Genomic DNA, 8,609 nt, shown 5'->3' with positions numbered 1-8,609 from the left:
TAGACAAACTCAAATGCATAATTGGCTTTGAAGATAATTAACCATCATGACGGATTGTCTGGTTATATTTTCAAGCTATATATTTTTATTCTCAGTTAAAACTTACTATCATATTAAAAATATTTTAAAATCAAATTAGGCATACTCTAGCAATTCTTCATAGATCCCTTACATGATTGTATTGCTACTTTAAAAATATAACACCTGTTAAAGATTGATTTGCTTAATTTCATGGTACAGAGTGTATACAAAGTATTTCTAGTATTTACAAAATTAATTGCAATCAAAAGTACATAAAAAGTTAAGAAGGCTGGTGAAGTATTTTTCTCTTTTGACTTGGCTTCTGCTCTACTTAATGCTATTTAATAGTTTGCATACACTACCACAAATTTCAGTTTTAGTGAAAGTATGAAAATTAATTACACAGATATGAAAGTAAACTGAGTCTTAGCAGATTTCTTGTGGCTTGATACTGTTACTAGTCTAAAGAATACTGAGCACTAAATAGTGCGTTTTTCACCTGAGCTCAAGTAAATAAAGTTCCTAGGCCTCTGAAACCAGCCTGCACTATGTAATGATACTACAGTTAGATCTGCCTGAATCTCTGCTAAATGCATAAACAAATAAACAAGACCATATACATATGTTTTCCTTTTATATAAACCGCTATAGTTTCATTGATTCCATTTAAGCTCACAGAGTTCACAGAATATTTTGAGTAAGAAGGGACCCACGAGGATCACCACGTCCAAACCTTAAGTGAATGGCCCATACAGGGATTAAACCCATAACCTTGGCTTTATTAGCACCATGCTTATACCGATGTACACCAGTTAAGAATCTGAACCACAAAGTGTGTACTATTTTATCCTTCTACAGGAATCTTCTGTCTCGTAGCCTTACCCTGCTCATGAGAAGGATTTCCTTGTGAAGGAAAGCATGCTCCTTTGTCCCATTTTACAGATAAGGAATACAGTATCTGTACAACCCATAATTAATGTTTTGACATTTATTTCTTTCAAAGCAGCCCTCCAAAATTTGGGTTCTTCATCTAATTTACAAAGCACCCTCTGGAACCCAGCTCTGCCAGGTCTTTCAAAATAAGATGTAATGAATGATGAAACAAGTACCTAGGAGGAAAAAGATCCTAGAGATATGCATAAGCAGCTGCATGATAAGAAAAAAAAGGTACTATTTAAATTAAATAAAAATAAAACATGATGCGTAATAAATCCAAGAAGAAACAAAAATCATCAGCAACAGTACTTACCCACTTCCGGCCACCAATCTAGTCATTATCAGCTAATGACTGATAATTTTACATCATGGAAGAAATTATTTACAACAAGGGATTTGGAATGCTTTTGAGTTTTAGGCTATGTCAAGGACAATGTCCAGAGCATATAAAATAGACTAGGAAAAAGTCTGTAAGCAACTGTGGGGTATAACAGATCCTGAATACTGATATTTATCCTGCCTTGCTCTGGCACTTTGGTCTTATAGATAAACACTAGTGTTGAGTATAAACACTTGCTAAATGTGTTTAAAAAAAATTAAAAGCAGAAAGCAGTTAGCAAGCAGTAATGGATGATCTAGGAAGAGCAAATCATGAATAAAAATGCAGACAAGTGCAGAAAGACATATAGAGCATTAAAAATGCTGATGGATGACAGACAGTTCAATGTAGATAAATGAAATGTAATTATGACTTTGATGAGCCTTCATGGCACAAGACTACTCTTTGTTCGAGGTAAAATATGAGGAACATAGATGAAAACAGATGAAAAAAAGGGGAGACAAGTCATTGTGCATCATTAATGACTGATAAGAAAAAGAAAGAAAAAGACAAATCAATGCAATTAATGAGTCTTAGTAGTCCAACTGTATGTGTCTATGGATTAGTATGTGCATGCTTCATGAAATATGATAATTTAGAAAAATAGTGAGAAACAAAAGGGAGCTTTTTCATATACTGTTAAATAGAAGGTGTCTAACTGAGCACTCGACTACAAAAAGATCATCAGTTTCCCTGACTTCTGCTTCTTCATCCATAACTTTTTTAATCAAGATATGTAACTTGAAAAATTGGCCAGGTGGTTTATGGATTTTTTGCACATTTCTCTAAAGTGTCAAACAATGTCATGGCCAGAAGTAGCAGGGTGTTGGCACAGCTACACCAATTCTTTGATTCATGGCATCAAAAGTTGTGCAGTAAGTGTGATCTGACTCGGCTGACTCAATAGAGTTTGCTCTACAATAGCAAGAGACATTTTTTGTCCATCTCCAAGTATAGAATTCCAGATTTGTGATATTAACCAAAGACATAGGAAGCAATTTCATGCTCTTTCTTTTAGTACAACTACAGAAGAGATATACCTAAATGATCTACTCCCATGTCTCCAAGAACAGATTGCCTAGTAGATAATAAATTTGATTTTATCCCCTGCAAATCTAGAATAAGCCTAGCTAAGTCAAATAATTCAATCAGAGGATCAGGTAAGCGGCAGTAGATCGCGTCCTGAGGATATGGGCAGGGAAGAGCTCACAGCTACTGACTGTGATGCAGTCATATATCACATGGCACAAATATGATACAGCATTTCTAGACATTTTAGAATATGGAAAGAAAGAAAAAAAAGGGTGGGGGCAGAATCAAAACTAACAATCCAAAGCAAATAAATGCAACCTTAGAAGTAACAAGAAGTGAGATAAAACCAAAGTGTTGGCTCCAATCTTCTCTCAGTCACAAAACTGAAAATCATCAGATTCAAAATCTGCATTTCTAGTGGAAAGTATAATGGCAATCTCCAACATGATGTAGAAATCTAACCTGATATTGACTAAGAATTTATTTTTTCCAATAATTATCTTGTTTATTTACAAATAAACATTGTATTGGTTGGTTGGTGGGTTTGATGGCTTTTTTAAAATTATTTTTTCTAGTTTGAGGGTTCTTGAAAGTTAAAGGGTTGAGTTTTTCATTTTGTTTTTCTTTTTTTTTATTGGGGGTTTTTTGTTTTGTTTTGGGTTTTTTTTGTTTCTTTGTTTTGTTTTTTACATTAAATTAGAGCTGTGATTAGTCACTCATTTGCAGTGGAGGATCAAGCAGAGCTGGTTAAATTTATTCTCTCTCCTAGTTTTCCACTCATCTCTTTCCTCATTTTCCCTCAACAGGAAGAGCTTTCTTAGACTAACAGCGACTCCTGATAGTTAGCAGTTTACAGTCAAGTATAAAAAAGAAAGCTGGAAATTGATCCTGGTCAGTGCTAGTACAGGTTTTGCTGTCATCTGCAGAGGTTCAAGAATACATCTCAGTAATAACTTCTGCACAAAAAGTACCAGCAGGAGCACAGAAAAAAACTTTGATCAATAATTGCTTAAACCACCTCAGTTTAGGTGACTGCAAAAGTCTGCATGTCTCAAGCAATCACCTAACTGTAGAAATATCTCTGTCAAATTATCAACAATTATAAGGAAAATTATAAACCAATTGTTTAAAATGGTAATAGTGCATCTCCTCTGTGAGACTGTTCAATCTCATATACAGCAATGAGAACAACTATGAAAGGAGAAGCACTGATATCACCTTCAATGAGCTTGAAACTTTCTCACATGTAGATGAAACACTCTATCTTTCAAATACATAATGCAATAGACGATCCAGTATGGATTGGTAAAATTACCGACTGTCTGAAGAAAGAACTGGAGCTTCTTTGTGAGCTTATAATATAGCCCTTCAGAGAGTTGATGTTATGTATTAATCAAGTATTAGATGTTCTTAGTAAGTCAAGTGTGCAGTTACTGGTGGTTAGTGTCATAAATGTCAGACTTCTGGGGACACCCATAGGCCCTGATTGGGTCCATCCTCCCATGGGAGCTCCCCCCACACCTTCTACGCTGGTGCAGGGGCTCCATGTCAGTTTGGGGTTGACACCTAGACCTAATCTGGTCACTGCTGGAGGTGTGCAGGTCTCGAGTCCTGTCTTCTGGATGGACCTTGGACACACATAATAGCCTTCATTCCAGTTCCGTCTCCAGTCCTGAATGACATCTGAGCCTGCCTTTCCACCGTGATGTGTCTGAGACTGTTAATGGACCCTGTCTCAAGCACCTTTCTCTACCCACCCTATCTCACTTCTGCAGGACTGGCTGTGAGGACTGCCTCTTTCTGGGGTCACCCTTGACTTACAGCTCATCCTCCCTTGTTCTTGCTGTTCCCCACATTAAGTCTAGCAATAAGCTGAAAATTAGGAGAATTCTAAGACTGGCCATAACAGTGTTCAATAGCTAACAATGAGCCAGAGACCAGAGAAATGCAAAAACAATGACAATAGAAGTATATAATTATCCTATTTTGTTCAATATTGGTTGAGACAAATTGTGTTCAGCAAATGCACAGAACTCCAAAGATGTACCTATAGTGAAAATCCAGCTTCTCTGAGCCTGCATAAATCCCTATGATGAACAAACAGTGAAAAACATACCTATGCTTCAAAATTAAAAATGAATGAGTCAAATCCTGAAAACTCTCCTCTCCTTAACTCACTGTGTTTGAATATACTAAAATTCACCAATAAACTATTACACAGTCAAGCTGTTTCATTCTCTTCAAGGAGGATTTCACTGTCTTCTCTAACCCTACCAAAAAGAATAGCTTAACTTCTTAGCATTCTTTTTGCCTGAGGTACAGAAAAGAAGGTCATTTTATGATGCAAGTAAAAGGTTCAGTTTATCCTGGAGGTACATTCTTCACTCTTCTTCATAAGTACTCCACCTAGGACATTTTAAGTATGGTATGTTTAACTAAATAATCGCACAGTTGATTGCAAGTGAAATTTGTCACCACCAAGTAAGGAGAATTAACTGAATCGAAAACTCATCAAGAATTGAGGAAGGGTGTGTTTGAGTGGAAAGCAAAGAGGAAGAAGACCACAGTTACTTATCTATTAATTCTGTAAGACAATTAAATATATAAATATGATCCAAAATAAGAACTTCCCATGTGCTGCTATCTTTGCATATACCTGGGGGTATACCTGCAAAATATTCAATATTCTTTCAGAGGCTGAACAAATATGGTCATACCTCAGGGACTGTTCAAGCCCTTGAGAATAGCAAAGACTACAAAATGGAAAACACAAGAATACCTCTAGAGGAGTGGAATTTCCTAGCAATGGCTCCGACCTCAATCAAATTCACTCTAAATTTGTAATCCTGGTGCAATTCTGCAGGTGGGTTTTCTCACCAGAAGGTTCCCTCAGCATCCCATAAGGGAAAAAAATTTAGAATCTTTCCCAGTTCTGCTATAGATAGTATGAATGAAATTAAGAAAAAAAATCTGCTAGCACCAACCAATAAATACTCTTCATGGCATCTGTTAGTAAGCAGCCTTACACCTTTCAGCAATGTATTTCTATTATCCCATAGCACACAGCCCTTATCGTTCTCTGTCAGCAGGCCATGGTTACCTGGATGGGTGCTGAATCTTTCACTGGTTCAGCAGATCTAGTGAGATCCTTGTTCCTTCTGACAACATTTCCCTTAAACGTAGAAGGCAATGCCTTCTTGTTCATAAAGAGATTATTGAAATGACATAAGCTCTCTTTTACTAGATCGTAAGAAAGAGCTTGAGGTCTGAACAAAATTAATCTGGTGCCCTACGTTTTGAAACAGTTGAAGAGTTGTTGACTGCTGTGACAACCTTCCTGTCCCCTTCAGTCCATCAATCTCTGACGTCCAGTGCTTTGCACTGCTGAAGAACAAGAGAAATGGTTTCACAAGATATTTTCACTGCCTCAAAATCCTCTCAAAGACCTGAACACTTACTAACAATTTATTAGGATTCAAAACAGATACCATCTGTCTAGTCATTCGGCCTGTTCTGTTTTTTTTCTTTGCTTTCAGGTAACTAGTCTGTACCACAGTGACATGTTTTTCTGCCCTCTAGTAATAGCCTCTGAAAATGGGACCTCTTTGTGCAGCAGCATGCAAAGATTTGCTCATATATATATGAGTATATATGGATGTGTAATCATGTAGCCTCTGCTTCTTAACCCTGATGGTCAGGGTAATGGCTTTATACCTTCTTCTTTAGGTAATTGAAACCAATTTTCCTTTTCACCTACCTTTGACTTTTACAACAATATGTTCTAAAAGAAATAAACAGAAAAATTTAGAAAGGGCTTTACAAAATGGTGTTACCAATTTATCAGAATATAGGGATTAATCCAGAAAATTCAAAAATCAATAAATTTCAATCAAAAATTTACATTCTATTTTGTATCTTATTACATATAATTAGCTGATACTGAAATTGGAAGAGAGTTAACAACAGGCATCAGATAGAGCTCAAAGTATTTTTAAAAACTGTAGAACAGAGTTTGCTAGTCTTGTGTAAAGTGTTGCATGGAAATTAAGCAAATATAAATCTATAAAAGCTATGCCATGAGCCTGGGGTCTATATTATAAATTGTAGCATTTTTTTATGTTATCTCTTTAAATAATATTGAGAGACTTTGACCAGGCTAACTGTTTAAAAATAATTTTCTCCTGTCCAAATTTTAAGTATTCTCATAATTCTAATGTTCATTCATGTTTATTGAGCTGAAAAAAACTGGCTCCTCTTAGATCATTTAGAGACACTCTCTCAAAATTGTAATCATCCCCTTGCAAATACAAAAAGTTACAGAAATGGACTCAATAGAGACAAAAGTGAAAGAATTATTGGAGATTGCCGAACATGTGGATAGGAAAGTACAAATGAATCTCATTTTTTAATCAGTAGAAAATTAGAATGAGTGAGCTTTTGAGGTCCCTTGGGAGACAGGTTAGATGGCCTTGTGATCAGAAAGTGATGCTTTCTCTAGAGCAGATTGATAGTCTGCCTTCTAGCTTTCTCCACTTAGAATAGAAGAAGTACGATCAATGCATAAGGGGCAACTTATTGAATGTTGTGTGACTTTCGCTGAGGTGTTTCAGCCCTACATAGTGCAGCAATAGTATGTCTGATAGTAGTGTGTGTATTTTTTTCCAGAAGCATAACAGTTCAGTGATACAACCAGAGATGGAAAATATGGTTTTATTTTCAAAGCTGGCTATGACAATGAAAAGGACCATAACGATTTTACTTAAAAAATGCGAAAGAAAAAACTTATGTCAGCTCTTTGTATGCTATTCAGAAGATTTTACTTATGCCTTCCACATTCACCATGGTAAGCAGTTAGGTCAATCATAAATTAACTTTTCTTTTCATACTTGTGTTGATTTCAGCTTTTCTCATTATTCTATTTTCCCCTTACGTTTTGCATACCTGAAAAAAAAACCCAAACGAACCAAAAACCAGCCCAAAGAAACAATGTATAAGAATGTTTAATGACTGCTGGACTCTTATATCTGTTATGATTTAGCCACTTCAATTACCTTATCAAGTTCAATTAACTGTTTGTTGGACTAATCTATAGTTGTATAACTGTTGTCAACATGAAAACTAAGTTGAGAAACAGTAATGTAGGTATAGAATTTTATCTTTCCTATAGACTTTTTATTAAAATAAGATGGCATAATATCTGATGTAATTTTTCATAGTTTACTTTGGTCAAAAGACATGGTCAAAAAAGTATAATTTTTATTGTTTAAAATATAATAAAATGTGTCAGTCCAGTCTTCCTGTCTTACCTATTTAACCATTTCTAACATGTCTATTGGCTGTCATCTGGGTAGATCTGTTTTGATTTGAACAAAATGTGACATGAATCTCTTAGGTATTTAGAATGGAAGGGAAAAAAAAAAGATTTTCAACAGATTTTAAGCAGCTTATTTCCTAGTTTTATTGGAAATCAACTTGATAAATAGGGTCCAAACAGAAAACCTTGGAACAGCCTCCTCAGTCTCAACAACAAAAAAAAATAAAATCTATAAGACTCACAGATTTCTGTGTCTCCTGGGACAAAGTAGTGAAGGATGGCCAAAGGCAAGCCACAGAAATAGTTTATCATGACACTGTCAAATGCTAAATGCAAAAATCCCTTGGACTAAGGTAGGGAGAACCTCTACTATGTCAAGGCTACAACATGCAGCAACCTAAACTATTATGCATACTCTCACAAGGTGACACTTAAGAATATACACAACTCATAAAAAGAAGGTAACAAGGGTGGAATGGAAAGGTAGAGGGAGGAAAGAGCTAATGAGAAACATCACAAACATGAATAGATAAGTTTTATAACTAATTTTATTCAGAGATAAAATCCAATTCCTACATTCCAAAATGGTAGAATTTTACTATTTGAGTCAGTCAACAAACTCTATCAAAGTTTGTTTCAGACACAGTATGGCATTTCTATGTTAAACTCACCTTAGAAGTGAGAGCTCAGAGAAAGTACATATTGGGTATGAATGCTTTTCAGTCTAAACTAATTCTAGTCAAGTGCTTAATTTCTTCATTGAAGTGCAGAGGAATACATTCAAACCTTCATCTTGTCTAGAATTCAATACAATATAAAAATATCTTAACAACTCACTTGTCTGCTATTCTAAACATCCTTTCCTTTCCTTCCCTTTCCTTCCCTTTCCTTCCCTTTCCTTCCCTTTCCTTCCCTTTCCTTCCCTTT

At 35.5% G+C, this 8,609-nt stretch overlaps 1 long non-coding RNA gene across 1 annotated transcript in view; it reads right to left on the bottom strand.

Annotated features, from left to right (window-relative positions):
* Nucleotides 1-7,884: 7,884 nt before the first annotated feature.
* The window catches only part of LOC108496812, a 2,610-nt gene continuing 1,885 nt past the window's right edge, over nucleotides 7,885-8,609 (bottom strand). Inside the window, exon 3 of the long non-coding RNA XR_001874596.1 lies at nucleotides 7,885-8,479. This is a non-coding gene — a long non-coding RNA (uncharacterized LOC108496812). The remainder of the gene's footprint in view (nucleotides 8,480-8,609) is intronic.

The sequence above is a fragment of the Lepidothrix coronata genome, unplaced genomic scaffold (genome assembly GCF_001604755.1).
Source record: "Lepidothrix coronata isolate B3197 unplaced genomic scaffold, Lepidothrix_coronata-1.0 Scaffold43, whole genome shotgun sequence".
Taxonomy (NCBI): Eukaryota; Metazoa; Chordata; class Aves; order Passeriformes; family Pipridae; genus Lepidothrix; species Lepidothrix coronata.
The sequence above is the reverse complement of the archived record's forward strand: the minus strand, read 5'-3'. Positions and strand labels throughout refer to the sequence as shown.